Raw genomic sequence first — 18,932 nt, 5'->3', positions numbered from 1 at the left:
AGTTTTGTGCCAGATAAATAGTTTTTAAATACTTGAATATGGGCTCTAGATGTTTATCTTTAGGTACCATGACAACTAGTATTCCAATATTTGCCGATTAATTTCATTCAATATGCAAATATAAATAGAGAATAAGTATACTGATTAATTTTATTTGCAAATGGATTAAATATAAACATAAATATGTGTCGTTCTGTAAATCAAATAGCATTTGTCTTTGATAACATTTATCGTCGGAAAAAATGTAGACATTATGGCCAAAATGTCTACTAAATAATTTCGAAAATAATTCTCTCAACTGAAACTTTCTTACAGAACTGAAATTGGCCTTGGATGAGTTAATGAAATGTAAAATTTCTCTTTTTTAATCACTAATGTATTTCAGGTACTTTATAAAAATATTACAGTTTCTTATACGTCTTACATTACACTTCTCTTTTTGCTTTGCTTGCTTTCCTTCAAATGATGGCTACAGGATTCCTGGAAAAAAATAAACAAAAACATACACAGGAAATACGATAAAAGGAAAATTCTGTTTAAAAGCTAAAGTTAAGATGAAACGTACATTTAACTATATTACCACTCCAATTTTTTCAACCGTAATATTGCGCTAAATTGAGCTATATTTTGATACTTTTTATACTTTAGTACATGACATTATGGTTAAAGTTGATAGGAAATACGATTCAATTCAAGATCTCATTAAGGTTGCAGAAACTTTGAATCGTATTAGGAGCCAAGGTCAACCGATTTTTCTGAAAATGTTTAAACGTATATTTTTAGAACTCATCTACTTAAGAAATTAGAATTTTTTCTGAAAGAATGTAAAAAATTGCAAACATTGAGAAAGCAATGGTAGTTCAAACAGTCAATCACTTTCTTGATGAAACTATTGGGACCATATTTTCCAAGTTACTGCAATTTCACATTTTGAAAGTAGATATTCTGAAATCGTGAAAAAAATATTTATGCAGAAAAACTTCAATTTTTGAGTCAGATCCACTGCTTAAAATATTGTCTATCTCTTGTACCATTAAGAATGTAGCTTAGAATATTGATTTTTTTTTTTTTGTCGTATGCTTGTTTAGGCAGTGGGGGTACGATTGTTCCTGTTTTTCAGTGGCGCCATCTATGGCCAGGAATTCGGCTGTATATTGATGAGCCGAAATAAAAAGTCATTGAGTTGGTGTCTGTTTTCTTCCTTTAATTTTGTTTTACTTTCATAAAGTTAAATGAAAATTCATCTTCCTTTTTTTAAATGAAACCTCGAATTTGTGGTTAAAAATAATTTAAACACACACACACACACACACGCGCGCGCGCGCGCGCGTGTGTGTGTGTGTGTGTGTGTGTGTGTGTGTGTGTGTGTGTGTGTTGGCAAGGGCCGGCAAACGAGGACACACACAGGCAATTTCGCCGTCGAACGAGGACCTCGTGCCAACCGAGGACGTCCTCGGTTAGAAAATGGTATTTTCGTACTCAGGGGGTCATGAAATAGTCCCAGAAAATTTTTTAGCAAAATCTAATTTTGTCCTCGATTGGCAGCATTTATCAAAGTTGTGTATAAAGAGCCGAGTCGAAGTGTGTATGCGTGCAAAAACGACGTCCTCGGTTGGTCGATAAAACCACACGTTCAGCGGGGGTCCTCGTTTGCACTTAAAAACCGCCTACTCGGATACACCCACCCCGGTCTTTTTCGTATTTAACGAATAAACATGAAACAAATAAAGGAAATGTTTTAAACATATTTAGATACGATATTAACTGATTTCATTTCATTTTTATCAGTTAAATGTATATGAGAGTTCATCAGTTAATGTATAGGAATAAATAGTTGTTCCTATTTGAAATATTATCACATCCATATTTTGTTAACTTTCTTGATATGTAAGAACGTTAGAACTTAGAAACGTTTTCACGCAATTTTAAGAGAAATTAATGATTTTCTTTACTTTTATTTCACTGAAAGTGCTTGTATGTTTATAACGAAGAACGTGTTAATGAAAAATAATACCGTTATCTAGTCATTATTAATTAAAATGTAGTCATTTAAAGTTAAATTGTTACCTTAAAAAGCTCTCCTTTTTTAAATTATTTTTTTCAGTAAAATTCAGATGATTTTAACATGAATTACCTTTTGAAATAACAGATTTTTAAAAATTCGCCTTACACATATTTTAATGTTGACACGCGTTTCAAAGAAAACCATTTTCTTACTTTTCTTGTATGATAAGACTTCTTTTAATAAATTGTAATCAAATTATTTTTACTTTGTTGATAAAATGATCTAGTGATAACATTAGAAGCTTTTAAAAATTTATGTCTGACATTTTCTTAGGACTAAAATATTATTTAAGTCTCTATTATTAATTAGAACTTATTAGAACTATACGTTCGGAAAAAAATAAAATTAAACATATTTTGTAATTAAATTTAATATTCGAAATAAATTGTTTTAAATAAAAAAACGATTATACTTTTTGCTATTTAAATGGATTTTAATTGAGATTAAACTGGAAAACAGTTTTAGATATTTTCTTCAAACTAGAACTTTATTATTATAAAGAACTTAGCGAAAGACTTTCGTACACACAGCCTACGATACATACAGCCAAGGGAGGACCTACAATACACACAGCTAATCGAGGACCTTCTATACACACAGCTAATCGAGGACCTATAATACACACAACTAATCGAGGACCTACAATACACACAGCTAATCGAGGACCTACAATACACACAGCCAATCGCGGACCTTAATTACACGCGGCTAATTGAGCTTTTTTAAGGGATAATTTTTTTAAAATTAGTGACTAATCAACCATATGATATTGACTTATACTTTAAGACTTTGTTAGTGATATTTTTTTCATCAGACTTTAATTTAAATTAATTTTAAAATTGCAAACTAACTGAAAATAGTCTAATATTTACTATTGCTCGGCATGAAAATTTTTATCTTTAGGTCATTCAGAGTGTTTTGTAAATACCACCCTTAAAAACTATTTATTTAATATTTGTCGAAATTGAAGACAAAAAATAAGTTTATATGAGGTCAAAATTAATATTAACGCAAGGTAAAAATAAAAAATACAAAAATACAGTCGAAATATAACATATCACAGTACAGTGAAGCAAATGAAACAGAGAACAAGGCAATTTTGATTAGGGAATGAAACAGAAAACAGTTGAAAAACGATGGTTAAAAACATTTAAACCTCAATAAAACTTATTTTTTTGCTTATTGGACATTCACACTCCTTTATTGTAGTTAGTAAGATTTCAATAAGCTTTCTGTTTTTAATCACTTAAATACTAATTTACAAACCCCAATTACTTGGTTTTCATTTTTAATAAAGATTTTAAATATATATATAAATTACGGATTTTACGGAACACCCTGTACTCTTATAGGTCAAAGCTTAAGAATGAATATTACGGAAACATTATGGAATTAAATTGCCAGAAAATACGCAGCAATCAATTGCAAATTCTTTATTTGAAAAAAAAAAGTGTTTAAATTTGGCAAAAGACGAATCACCAGTTAACCAAAAACATTTTACCTGTGAAGAAAAACAATATTTTTTGCATGAAATTTATTTATTTCTATAACATTAAAAGATTCTTACAGTTTCTTACTGTTATCTGCGCATACTTGTTGACCACAAAAATTCTATCTTAGTGTTTTTAATCAAAAAACACCTGAAAAAAGTATGTAGATAACATAATGTAGATAACTCTATGTAGATAACATAACTTAAATTAGGAAAAATATTCTTAAAATTATTATTTTTTATTTATTTAAATTAACCGTCGTTGAACAGCCAACCCAATATAGGGTATACGACTACCATCTCCATATCCTTCCAATTTCGAACCCAATCCAGAAGACTAGGGAACTCATGGATCAAGTATTGGGAGAAATTTGACTTCCTGTAGGACATTTTGATGTAACTAGACCACAATTGCGTTAGATAAAGAGGAAAACCACGAAAGCCTCTCGCGGTTAGACTCACTGCAAGGGGACTTTAACCCATGATCCATCTACCACTGGGAATATTTTAACTCAGCACTGAGGTCGGTGCGAGCCGGGTGCAAAATTTGAATCAACCAGGCATTGCCGGAATTCGAACCTGGTTCACCCCGTTGGGTGGCAATCGTTCGATCTCCTGACCCACAACTGCTCTCCTAATCTTATTGTGCTTTTGCTACCACTCAGTAAAGTCTTTCTCAACGATCGTTTTTAAGTAGGCATGAATGTATCTGCTGTGCTAAGCTGGCCTACGCCTCAAAAAACTAAAAACTAGTTCTAAAATTTTTAAATTAATATATGAAATTAAATATTCTGATAACAGAAATACTTCGCAGAGATTCTCTGTTATATTTTTTTATTTTTTATTTTAAATAACTAGAAAGGTAAAGTGGGACTTCTCGAATGTTTTTTTTTAAAAATGCTTCTGCCAGTTTTCAGTTTTCTGAAGACCCTGGTAATCTTACACAATGCGGCAGTGCAGTGGTCCACATATCTCTGCAAAAAATTCGGTTTATATAGATAATATATTAATATTTTCTTTTCTGTGACATAAATTAAGTTTCAAAATTGCCACAAACGCTTGAATTTTATAGAATGAGGGGGGGAAATATTATAAATTCACAGATGATAAGTCTTTGCTTCTCCCTTAAATATATATATTTGTACTATTATACTGCGAATAATATAATATAAAATTACAAAGGACTAGTGAAAAAGTTTTCAATCTTCATCTTCTATTTTACTTTCATAATTTAACATTAACCAAGCATTAATTTTAAGTGACATTAATTTTGTTAAGTGACATTAATTAATAAACTAACATTAATTTTGCAGTGAGTTTTCAAATAAAACATAAATTCTTTGCACAAATTAAAGAATTTTTCATGACTTATTTTGCAACTATGTCAACAATCATGTCAACATGTTTCCATGCCAACAACTACGTGATTACTTAATTAAACAACTATCTTTAGTTATTTAATTAATTTATTTATTCTTTTTGTTTGATTCCGGTAATTTTCAAAACTACTCTGAAGAGTTGTGTTAAATAGTGTTTAATTTAAATTCTTCTCAAAACAGAAGAAGAAGTAAAATAGTTTATAAAAATTAAAATATATCATAAAAATTAGATGAGAAACATTCAAGTAACTATCTCTATCGAAATCATATTTTATTAATTCCCAAGTACAGATTTTGCAAGTTTTCGGTGTATCTATTTTTATTAGATGTAATATTATCATTTTGATAAAAATATATTTCTAACAAACTCTACACATTAAAGGCATGCTTTTCCAAATAAAAATGTTTAGCGGGCAGTAAAAGGATTTACAATGACACGGAAGTAGCTCTCCCTCCTAGTTGAGGGGAGAGTAAAACTGGTTCCTCACCCCCGACCCCCCAAGAATTGTTTCCAAACGAAAGCCAAGAAGTACTTTGGAGAACAGCCTCAATCCACCAGCTTTTAACTAAGGGAATAAAATTACTTATTGCAATGATTATCCATAGTAATTTTTATTTTTATTTTTTAATGCTTTTATAATTTATAATATTAATTTTATATTATAGTTTATTTTATTATTAATATTTCATTATTTTGAGTTTATTTTACATTATTATTTTTTTACATTATTATTTTTATTTTCGTCTCAATGCTTTAGGATGAAAAACATACTTATTAAAATTAATTTTTAATATTTTTTCTTCAAATTTTGTAAAAAGTTTTAAAAAGTAAAATCTAATTTAATTTACTTTTTAATACAAATATGTGACATAAAATACGATTCATCGAACATTTAGATACTCACAAGAAAATTCCATGATTAATGCAATTACTCTCACTTAATAAACATTAAAACTAGTAGACATTTACAATAAAACAGGCTAATCTGCTCTTGATACTTAATTGCAATCTATTTAAATACAAACATTTAAAAGAAAAATGTATAAGATGTAGAAAAGTGATGAAAGGGTTACAAACTAACGAAGATATTTTTCTCAACCACATATTTATCATACCATAATATTTTAACTAATAATATCCAATAAATGTGTTAAAGAGTTTTTATAGTTAAAATCTCGAACAATTTCTAAGTAAAGTTCTTAAATCAAGTCATTGTCTGATTTCATCTGTAGTTATATTATTTAATCAAGATGACAAATTGGGTCACTGAAGTATTCTTAATTCGATAGCATCCTATCAAAAATAAATACTTATAAGTAGTATACTATTCCCCCAACCCCCAATATTTGTATATACATATATATTTAAATGACAGTCAATTGTGATGATTGGAGAACGAAACGAATATGGACCAGCCTTCTAGTAATTCATATTATCACACTGTAGAACATAGTCAAAGCATATTTTTCAAAGAACATTCTTCCCAAAATAATAAAGAGAACACCCTAAATAACATTATTATCTAATGATCTGTTTTTTATATTCATAGATTCAATATTAATGGTTCGAAGGCTTCACCTTATATATACTAATTAAAAAGTAAAGACGATGTTGAAGTACGAAATTAGACTCAAAAATGTTCCTTGTCTGAATAAAAACAATATTGTTTTAGACTGATTTTCATTTGTGATCTATAAAAAAAAAAAAAAAAAATTAAAAAAAATTTTTTAAAAAAAACGATTATAGAAATTATAGAAAGTATGAGATGTAATCGCAATCAGGAAAATATAGTTCCAATAATTCAGAAATGAAAGCGCTCGGGCGTGTAGGCACCTTACAGTTAATGAGTGTTTCGCCCTCACAATGAAACTGCATTTTATCACTGTATCGGATATAAAAATATGTATACTTTATTATTCATAAAGTTTTTGACTATTATTAAATAGAAGAATAATAAGCAATTATTAAAAATGAATTTTTGCAAGGAATCATCTTCGAATAAAGTTTTTTATGAATGTGTGTAAAAACTTTTCGAATATCTTAAAAAGTTCTCGAGATATAGCAAAACACGTAAAAAAATTAACATTAAAGATTGCATTCCTACTTAAGCTATGAGGGCCATATTTTCCATAGTAGCTACAAGGTGACCAACGTCCTCAAAAAACTAAACTAGTAGACATTTTTTTAAAAGAACATTTTAAAACTTATCTTTTTACCTTTTCTATTGTTTAAAAAATATATACATCTTTTTCAGACTCTCGACGAGGGATTTTTGTTCTCTGATTATTTAATTGCAAAGGTTAATCATTGGGTTTTCAAATACGCCTTTTGAAATTTTAGAACCAGTTTTTTTAGTTTTCTGAAGACGCTAGTCAGCTTAGAATACCCTCCATATCTTCAGAGATTCGTCAGAAATCCAAATCCGTTTAAAAACAGGGTATATTTATTCAGAGAAAGTAAATTTTTGTATCTAATTTCAAAACTTAAAATAGAGTAAATGCTTAATTAGCTCTCAATCAATTCAGACTTAAGAATCCCAGTACATATAATTTTAGCCACTAACCCGAAGTTATTCAGAGAATTCGCAATTTCATTTTACGCACTGTGCGCTTGAAGGTATGACAGGATTGCAAGAGTCTGGAGAAGTTTAAGAAGTGAAAGAAAGTAATAAACGGAACAAAATTTTTCATTTTAATCAAAAAAATAGTCGTAAATCAAATATGTATGTTAAAATTGTTCAAATCCTATTTGGAAAGCGGAATTGAAATTTTCTGAAATTTTGAAAGAAAAAAAGTCTGGTCCAGAGATGTCTGCACCAAATTTCTTCTTTTTAAAAACCTTGAGATGAACACCTAATACAAAACGGGAACTTGAGATAAAAAAAATTAGCAATTTTCCTGAAATACGCTTATTTAGAAATTATGAATAAATAAATTAAAAAAATTACTAACCCGATCTTTCTTTAAACTTATGGATTGATCATTTATTTCACCGACATTCTCTTATCTTAAATGAAAAATAAATGATCTAAAATTCATTTATGTTTTTCTTTTCCTCACACATCATTAGAACATTTTATGTTTTTTATCGACAATATAATGCATCCATTTTTTATACAATTTAATGTACTTTAATAAAGTAATAAATCAAGTCTTGAAAGAGTTGCAGTCAGAAGACTTCATAAAAATAGAAACAATAACCCATTATGAAATTATGCAAAGTTACTCAAAATTGGAGGAAATAATAACTTGGACGGTTAACTCGGATGAAATAGCAATGCTAATCAGAAATGCAATTCTAACTAAATACTTTTTAGAGTCTGACGCAGGTACTGCGTCGACAGTCACGCGCAAGGGCTGTTCGAAATGAAATTAAACTATGATTCTACCATTGGAAAGAAAACTATGGATTCATTTAGGATGAAGTTTTAAAATGCTAAGCTTAAAATAAAATATGATTTTCCTGTTTAAGATTTCATCCGAAGTTTCATATTTAAGGGGCCATTCTTACTGCATGCGATTAACCTATTGCGGCAAGCAAGAAGTTTTTCTTGAAGTAGTTTCTAATGATTTTCACATGCACGATGAGAAACCAAATGCTAAGGGAATGGGCATTAAGTCTTGTTCAGAATCTCAGATGATGAGACAAGCAATGGCATGTCTTCCTGACTATGCGTTGGCATGTCTTCTAGGATCTGAGCAGTGTTCACGCTGCGAAACTTCAGTAATTTCATTACTACTCAGAAAAATCATTGCTTGTTTAAAGCAAGATCTTCAGTTTGGTATGAATTTCTGATGGATTCTTACTTTATTATCAATATTATTATACCTCTGACAATCGTTGCCGCTTGGATGGCGATGTAGCATCTGCGTCAGCCCCTAGAAACCTTCTAGCATTAGATTTGTGTTTTCGACCCAGCGTATATGTTTTCAAATTGTTAAATGTGCAGTGTCAAGTACTATTATGCATTCACAATATTTCATGAGGCTAGAAACCGGTGTGATAATTAGATTACGTAGGAGATAATTTAAAATACAAAATCAAAAGCAAAAACTCTCTGAAGAAACATGCTTTTTCTTCTACAATTTTGGATTCTTGATCATCACAATATTATGAAGAAAAGTAGCCGTAATTTGGAAAATATGGTCACAATAGTTTATGTAGAGAGTGAACGAAAATTTAAGTACTTTGATGTTAATTTTCCTTTCTGCATAGTATGTCATATCTCATGAACTAGCTATTATTGACGGTCAAATTTGTTTAAATCATAATGTACACACATTTGTACATCATTTCAAAGTACGTTACTATTATTCATAAAATGCGAAATTATGAGCAAAATCGGCTGAATCGTTTCTGAGTAATGAAATTTAAATTAAGTCGCATTCTTAAATTTCATTTCTCTACTGAAATAAAAAGATGCCAGAACTTTTATCATACAGGTAAGACTCAGAAGGATTTTCACAAAAACGCAAATTTAGAAAAATTTCGCCAAAAATTTTTTATAATATAAACAAGTTTAATGTTTAGCACATGAATTCTTCTCATAGTTCAATATATATAAAAAAAAAGTGTTGTGAGTTTTGAGTTTTGCAAATTGAAACAAAGAATTAAATCTTTTGAGTTCAAAACTTTCAATAAGTATGATGCTAAACAATTTTGAGTTTGTTTAAAATTTCTTTGAAAAAGTAGACAAGATTTTAATAAAAAGTTCGAAATAGTATCGCTAATTACAATGTGACTGCATGACCAAAAATCAAAATAACGTGCTTATATGCAAAACGTGCAAAATATTACATTTTTATCCATTTCTTGGTATATTTGAAATCATCAATTTAGAAAAGGTATGATAATCGAATTTAAAAAAATCATGACAAAATTGGTTTTAATATTTTAGGAGATATTTTTCAATATCGAACTTAAATCACAATTAAGAATTCCATAATAAATCCGTTACGGGACGATGGAAAGACACAATGTTGTTAAAATAATAAACAAAAGTTGAAACATAGTATAAATAAATATATACAAGGAATACTATAAATATGTCTGAAGAATATTTTCAATATATCAAAAAATATAATAATATTTTCTAGAAGAATGCTGGCAAAGTGACTGAAGTTAACATAAGATTAACATGAATACGATTTACATAACATACAAAAAATGAGTTATAATTGAGATAAAAATAAATAATATAAATAGTGAGAATACGCAGAAAATTTGCCAAGAATTATCGGTGCTTTACGTTAGGGGGGTACAACTCCTTGAAAAAATGTTAATTGATTTGATAAATATTATAAAATTTGCATATACTAAAAAATCTGCAAGCATCAAAATAAATCACCGCAATTTTTTAAAAATGAATTTCGATTTTTCTTCGAAAAAATCCAAAGCAATATAAAAAAAATTAAATCATGTTAGGAACATAATTAAAGTTGTTGTTGCTTTTGTTTTATGGTGTTACCAAATGATATCACTACTTGAAATTTAAAAAGAATCGACAAAGAAAGCTAAGTATTCTACTTTTTTTAATTAATTAAAAAATGAATATTTGCTAATGATTATGATTTTTTATTGATTATTGTAGTTGATTATGATATATTAATTATTATTAAAATTATGAGATGATTATGAAATTTCAAAAATCTTAAGAAATATAGTGGATTCTTAGCTTTTTTGAAGATCTGAGGAAACAAATAAATTTTTTTTTCTCTATTATGTTGTCATCCCGCTGTAAATAACCGTGGAAAAAACGACTGCCATAAATATTAATGCTATTCTCTATGGCTTTGGAGTATGAATTAATTGAAAATATTAAAAAAAAAGTTTTTGAAAAAATGAAATCTTTTGAAGTAGGTCTTGGAGTTCACACTGTTTAGCTTTCAGAATAGTGGATTCGTTTAAAACTCACTATGTGTTTGATCTCGCAATGCGGCAGGAAGGAGCGAGGAGTTCGCGGTTTTTTTTAAATGTGTTACTTGTGAGCGCCGATTAGAGCCGGTCAAGTGTTTCTTCCGAGGGTGGGTCGTCAGCATTCTTTTCAGTCTAAAATCCTTGTAGATTTATTACTTAATTAAAATTTTAGTAATTTATTTTCCACGTAAAATAATAAATTATAAAATTCCAAAAAAATTTCTCTTTTTTTTATTTACAATAAAGTAATTTGCAAGGAGGTAATTGTATAACATTCACTGAGGAAAATACCTTTACAATTTGAGTTACAATTACTATTTGTTCCCTTGAATTTTTAAAAAAAATATTTCCCCTTCAAAAAGTAAGAAACAAACATTTTTGTTTAGCTCGGAACATTTTTTGCTTTAATTATAATTCTACAATTTGTTTAAATTAATATACATAATACTAATTTAAAATAATATTTAAATTTAAAAAATTTCATTTTAGTTTCGCTAAATTTTCAACTTTTAAAAATTTTATAAAGCATTTTGTACAATTAAAAGCAAATCTATTAAAAAAATGTTTTCGAGCAAGCTTGTGCCATATCAATTGTTTAGTCTACACAGATGTGAATTCTAGTTATCAACTAAAACTCGATGATAAATAAAAATTTATCATTTATGACGTCTGAAAATATAATACATTTATTCATTTTACTTTTATATATGTATTGCACTTTTATATATTTACGGTTTGGGGAAAGTAAGCTACAATAAAAAATGGGTTTTACAGGTGCTTTATAGTTTAAATCTTTGAGTTTATTATTATTTTCTGCATGAAAAATATTTTTATAGGACATCCTGAGTTGTGTTTTTCATGAGTGTATCAGAAATATCGAAGGATTGACTTGGTTAATCTGCATCAGATGCCCTACAAAATAGAAATTTTTAAATTACTGTTGTCATGCGTAAAAATTTCACCTTTGAAAAACAGTTACGACTTATTGAGTAAAAATTTGACCTCGTTAATCGTTCCAGAGTAATAAAAAAATTATTTTATGATGTATGTAAGCGTAATAATCAAGAGAATTATTTAAGAAACCTTACTTGAGTGACAAAGTTACTTTAAAGCAAAAATTCGGATGTAATCTAATGACATTTAAAACTTTATCAGAAGTAAGGATGTTTGTTCTGATTTTAGCAATCCAGAAAAATCCCTCAGGTGGGTTTTCTTTTTAGAAAGAAAGCATTTGAATGAATAAATATTTTTTTTAAAAAATGTATTTTAAATACTGTTTCCCAGAACTGAAAATCTTGTTAGAAACAGTGTTAAATAATTTCTTTGAAATACAATTAACACAATTAAATCATTCTAATCCTATTTATTAATGCAGTGAAACTTATTTTAAGACTGAATTTAAAAAACTCATTATTATTTATTTATTATAAACTCAAATTATTATACTTTTCCACTTTAAACAGTATCTAACTTAATAACTTTCTAATATTTTAGTATGCGATTCTCTAAAATTTAGCACCATAATTTATAGATCTACAAAGTTAGTAATATCTTCTCTTATGGTGTGATTAAAAAATTCCAAAAATACAAAAATTCCAAATACTTTACCATCAGAATTATATTGTCTTATAATATTTAAGAACGTTAAAAGTTTGTACGATGAATTTTGATATAGTAACTGAATTGATTTGTAATTAGATTTAATTCCTTGCAGAACGCTATATATTTCAGACGTAAACTATTAAGAAATCAGAATTACCACACTAATTAGTAGTATCTGGGAATATAAGAACCAAATTAATGAATGATTGGTCAAGTGAATTTGTAAATCTGCAATTCAGTTATGAATCTTAGAATTTGGAAAATAATTGGTATATTATGAGTCGGAGAATCAGTGAATAAGCAACTAGACTAAATTGTGAATGAGCAAATCAATGAATAAGTTAATCACTGAATGAGTTAATCAATTGAATCAATTTGTAGATAATTATACAAAAGAAAAAGAAATATTTGTCTGACAAAAATCGGCAACCGCTATTTTTCGAATGTTTTTTTTTTCGCGTGATAAACAAAGTGCGAATAGTTTTTTTAAAAAATTGTCGAGAAAAAATAAATTTTATTGAAAAAAGTAATTATTTAATTATTTTTTTATGTTTCCTAACTATTCAATAACCATTACCAAATTACCATTTAATAACCATCTTAGAGGCTTTGATTTATGAATTATAATATTGTATTGTGAGCACAAAAAAATAAACGGACCACCTGAATACTTTTTGATCAGGTCTTCTATTTCAAGGATTTAATCTTAATGGTTTCAGGAAGTGATCTAAAATATGTTGTTTAATTAATGCAAACGATATAGCAAGTTATGAAATCAGATACAAAACCGTATCTTCTCTGAATAAACATATCCTTTTTTTCGACGAATTCTGATTTCTAACACCTTAAGCAAAGGGGGACCTATTTAAAAATACACTGCAGTTTTTCTACAGAACTGAAGTTGTTAAGTTGTTTTTCTGAAGTTAACTGCAGATTTTTTGTATTGCAATCTTAACTGTAAAAACAGAGCATTTATTTAGCAGCTAATGTGAAATAATTTATCAGTAATTTATTTTAAAAAAAAAAGAACTTTTAGCTCTTTTCACCAAAATTACTGTAGTTTAAGTGAAATTAAAATACAACTTTAAAATTATAAATCTAAAAAAAAAGAAAAAAAACTTAAAATATATAGCTGTGCTGCAGTAAATTCGAAGTAATTATGCAGTCATTGTCTAAAAAGGCTGGTAAATCAACTTTTTATAATGTTTACGTCTCTTTTTCTTTCCTCCTTTTTTTTTTTTTTTTTTTTTCTGATTATTTATTAATTTTTTATCTTTAAGAAAAAATTCTAAACATATACTGTAAAATCGGAAATAACGTACACTGTCTAGATTCATAAAAGAAAAATTCATAACATACATACTTGACTTAACTGTACTTTTTTATAGTATAAATATTAAACATAAATAGTAAAAATATTATATATTGCATTTACAATCAGAAATCAGTGAAAAATATTATATCTTGCATTTTAATAGTTTATGGCTATGAAAAACAGCATGAAATATCAGAGCCTTTTTCTGCGTCAAAGGTAAAATTTTCGAAGAGCGGCTCATTTTCCAAACAATAATTCTTCAATTTTGTACTCATTTGCAGTCATTAGATCTAAGAGAAACAGTTCGCCATTGTTGAAATTTTTTCACTTTACAAAATCAACTATTGATAAATTTTGAAAAAGAAATTTCAAACTACTTCGCTTCAAGATTTTATATTTTTATACAAATGTAATTCTGCTAACTGAAAGATTTTTTTAGTTACTTCAAGACTATTTTTTATACTTAAAAAATACCAAAATATATTTTTACTCGTAATTAATACGTCTATATATATATATATATATATATATATATATATATATATATATATATATATATATATATATATATATATATATATATATATATATATATATATATATATATATATATGTAGACACCGACGTCCCATCTGCATAAAAAGGTTAAGAAACAATTGTTTCTATCTATATTAAAAAACCTGTTTTGTATCAGAAAGGTTTTCTAAACATTTCAATTAGAAAATGTTTTCAATTTCAAATAATCTTTTTTATTTTATTCACTGTACTTTTAAAATTATATCTGCTTGTAAAAACTATTTGAAGTGATTTCTTTTTTTAAAGCTTTAAATTTTCCTATTATTTTTATTTTAAAAAATGAGAGAAAAAATCCATATTTTTACTTAAAAATATAAATATTTCTCTGTGTAAACTTCCTAACCATTGACAATAATAGATAAACAGCGCTTTTCAACAATTATTACATATATTTTGAAATTATTCTTTAAAAAAATGTATAAACCTCAAGGACACTGTTGCTCAAATAAATAAATCTAAAAGGAAGAAAAAATCCCTTTAATTTAAAAGGGCACATATGTAAAAAAAATGAAAATAAATAAATAAAAATGAAAAAGAATGAAAGGAATATGTTAACACCAATAATTTCTGGCATTGTTTGAAATTTGCGTTCAATCCAATTCTATGCGGACTACATTCTGTAACTCAACAATATTCCTTTTGATAATTTATTAAGTTTATAAATTTTTAGAATGAAACAAAGTAAAAATTGCAATTTTCAACTTGTATTTGAAAACAGATTTTGTGCATTCCTGGTTATTTTGTAAATTTCGAATACAGTTTCGAGTCCTTTTTACAGTTCAATTTATTTTTAAAGCAGTTAAATTGACATTTCATTTATTATATTTAAATTTAAAATCTCTATTTGTTACATAAGCTAGAAGTTGCTTATTATTTTATTTTTGTTCTTATTGTGGCGTTCAAATAATGCATTCAACATTCGAGCAAAAAAATCAGTGCAAATGATTTTCCTAACTTCCCAACATAATAAATATATATATATATATATATATATATATATATATATATATATATATATATATATATATATATATATATATATATATATATATATATATATATATATATATATATATATATATATATATATATATATATATATATATATTTATATATATTTATTTACACAGTTTTAAGTAGTAAGAAAGTACAACAGAATTCCCTCAAAATAAAAATCACTTTTCAAAGGGAGCATTACATGTGTTCTTATTCTGCAAAAGCGCGGGAAAGCAGAAAGAGTGGGAATTTCTGGGAATCATCTTTTCACGAATTAGGCAGGGCCCATTTTACGTGACCATCCGGCACCAGCCTTTCTTTACACCAAAGCATAGTGGGGGAGAGACTTCCCTCCCTTTTCAAAATGAACCGTCAAAAGGAAGGGTCAAGCCCATAAATAGTATAAGGACAGTGACCTTTCTGCAATAATTAGGCTTATCTTACTGGTTTAATTATCTTATTTGTTAAAATATCTTTTATTTTATTTTATTTATATCTTATCTTATAAATAGTGTTTTATTTATAAGGAAATAAAAAAAAATTTTCAGAATGAAATAAAATATAGATCCTTATGAAGTAATTAAAAAAAAATTTCCACTATACGCAAGGCAATGCACGAAATGAAATTTAGTATTTTTGTCTCTAAATTTGCATTCTCTAATCAAAAGTATTATATCATATTCATATTATTTTGAATCATATTATCATATCATGTATTTTGAATAAAAATCATTTTTAATTAAAATAATATAAAATTTCTAAAAAAAAAAAAGTTGCAAATAATCTCACAGAAATTTGCACTTTCAACCAAACTTTGAAGCATGTATAAAGGCTTGAGTTTCACATTCTAAGGAAGCAAAAATTCAAATGTTTTTACATTCCAATAATCAGGAATTATTTAGCAGCTACTGTTAAAAAAAAAAAAAAGATGTTTATATAATGTAAAGCATATGAAGAAAATTTGAAAACCCTGAGAAAAAATTTAAATAAAAAAGAACGTACAATACATCAAGTAAAATGCTAAAACTTTTCCCTCAACGAAATTATCATATTTTAAACTACAATAAGATAACCATATTTTTCTTTTGAGCCGGACTTATTTATTTCATAATTTTTTCATTATTTTGTATTAATTTAGGACAAAATAAGTGAGCATTATAATATCGTGCCTTTTAGCCTTTTAATAATATTTGGTTGTAAAAAACAGCATAAAACACCAGTAGCTTTTTCTGTCTTAAAGGAAAAATCTTCCGAACATGGCTCATCTTCCAAACAATAATTTTTCAATTTTGTACTGAATTAAAGTCATTATATCTAAGATAAACAGATAACCATTGTAGAAATTTTTTTTCTTTGCAAAATTAATAATCCATAAATTTTTGAATATGAATAAAAAAAATGTCAGGTAACTTTTTTTGGATTTTATATTTTTAACCAAATATAAATCCGGTAAACTTACTTATTTTTTTTAGAAACTATTAAACTGTTTTTTATACTTAAAAAATACCAAAATATATTTTTGATCGTAATTAAAGCGTTAAAAATATATATACGTAAGAGACGCCGATGTCCCATCTGCATTCCTAAATTAAATTCTTGAATGAATTTAGTATTAACATAATTTATCGTTTTATTTCATATTTTTATTTTAATTTATTTATTAATCCTTCAATCTCTTTTGCTTGATATTTGTTCACATACTATTGCTAAAAAAGACCTGGTTAAAGTCGTAAGATCTTGCTGTAATATAATAATTAGCTAAAATTTTAAATTTTCATGATCTTTGTGAGTTTTTCGCTATCTATATATTACACTGACTAATAAGATGAAAATAATTATAGTTACATGAGGATTATTAAAATACTTTTTATATTTTGGATAATTTTATAAGACAATTTTAGAAATGTTTACAAAAAATTGGTATGTAATTCTCTAAAGTTAAAAAACAACAAACTATTGAACGATCAAATTAGTGAGATCTTCTCTTATATTGTTTTTAACCCCTTAAGGACGGAAATCGCGTGATTCTCCCTTCACTGCTTACGATATCAAAATTTTCTCTCTCTAGCAGCCCAAAATCACAAAGAATGGATTTTAATACGTTAGACTATTACGTAATGTATTCGCATGTATACATACTCTTTAGTACGTATACTCTTGGAGTATTCCGGGCTGTAAAAGTTCTTTCTCATTTTGAATTCGGTTAATAATCAATATTTGGATTAAAAATTATATTGTCTCATGTGGAAAAATCGCAAAAGTTTTTAGGTATTTGTACGATTTATAATAACAATATTGATTTCTAATGATCCTTGATTCCCTAATATAACACCATTTCTTTCAGTCGAAAGTTATTTAACAAGAGGCATTTTGTATTAGTAAGTGATTGATCAATAAGAATAAATAAACTAATTACTATAATTTAGGAATATAGGAAATGAATTAATGAATGAGTGATTAGATGAATTGGTAAATTTGCAATACGGCTATAAATCCGTGACGGAATCAATGTATTTCTGAATAGGAGAGGGGTCAGTGGCTCGTACTGGGCAAGGGAGTGAATCTGTGATTAAGCTAATGAAAGACTAAGCGATCAGTTTAATATTAAATCAATTTGAAAATAAATAAATAGAAAGACTATATGTATATCTTCGAACGAATTAGGGAGACCGCAAATTTTCTTGAACATATTTTTATAACTAATTCCGTTAAATAAATTCACTAAGTTGAGTCGCAATGCGCAACTTAGATAATAGTTAAAAACTAAATAGAATGTTCTAATCGCATCGCTAGAAAGTTATAATTTAATCGTCGAATCAACCGTTAATGAATGTAGTTTTTAAAATAAATTGAAATAAGTGGATCATCCATAAAAAATTTCAATTTTAGGTTTAAATTCATTATGGATGAATGTATCATAAATATTAATTAAATACTGATTTTCGCTTAAATTTCTAAATCAGAATCTAAATTGTTCTAACTCAAGCATGATAAAAAAAAGTAAATTTAGTGCTTCCTGTAAAGTATATTTAGCTAATTATGAGATCTACTGAAATTTTCTTAATAGTGTCCCTCCGAAATACCATGTTAGCGAACTCAATGCACGTTCTTAAAATATCTGATTTTAAAATTGTTATATTTCAATCTGAATTTACTTCAAATTTTTTTTAATAATTCTTAGAAAATTCAAAAATATGTCTGAAAATATCATTTATTTATATTTAGTTTTTTAACTTCTCGTTCATTAGTTCATTGCTTTTAAAACAGTGGTTTCCAACTGGCTGCCCGGGGGCCGCATCCGGCCTGCGAAGCTTTTTTTGTGGCCCGTGAACTGAAATATATTAGTTGCCATTTTTTTGCGGACAATTTTCGTAAGAAATATGTTTGGGTTTAAAATACTTTTCTCGTTAATAAACACCTAATTTCTTCGTTTCTGTGAAATATAACATACCAACGGTGCAAAAAAATTTATTTCACTGGTTTTTCCATTCAATAAAATATTTATTGAAATACAAGAATAATCGTGTATGTTGCTTTTTTTTATTTCATTTTTTTTGTATTTTGTGAATGTAATTTAGCATGTGTGTATC

The 18,932-nt window shown here is 27.1% G+C and overlaps 1 protein-coding gene across 1 annotated transcript in view; it reads right to left on the bottom strand.

Annotated features, from left to right (window-relative positions):
* Positions 1 to 354: 354 nt before the first annotated feature.
* LOC107442533 (uncharacterized) overlaps positions 355 to 18,932 on the bottom strand; it is a 41,302-nt gene continuing 22,724 nt past the window's right edge. The window contains exon 3 of the transcript XR_001583881.5: positions 355 to 480. The gene's annotated coding sequence lies outside the window, so the exon portion shown is untranslated. The remainder of the gene's footprint in view (positions 481 to 18,932) is intronic.

This window comes from Parasteatoda tepidariorum, chromosome 8 (genome assembly GCF_982258835.1).
Source record: "Parasteatoda tepidariorum strain Cologne lab strain chromosome 8, Ptep-v5.0, whole genome shotgun sequence".
In the NCBI taxonomy this organism is placed as follows: Eukaryota; Metazoa; Arthropoda; class Arachnida; order Araneae; family Theridiidae; genus Parasteatoda; species Parasteatoda tepidariorum.
The sequence above is the reverse complement of the archived record's forward strand: the minus strand, read 5'-3'. Positions and strand labels throughout refer to the sequence as shown.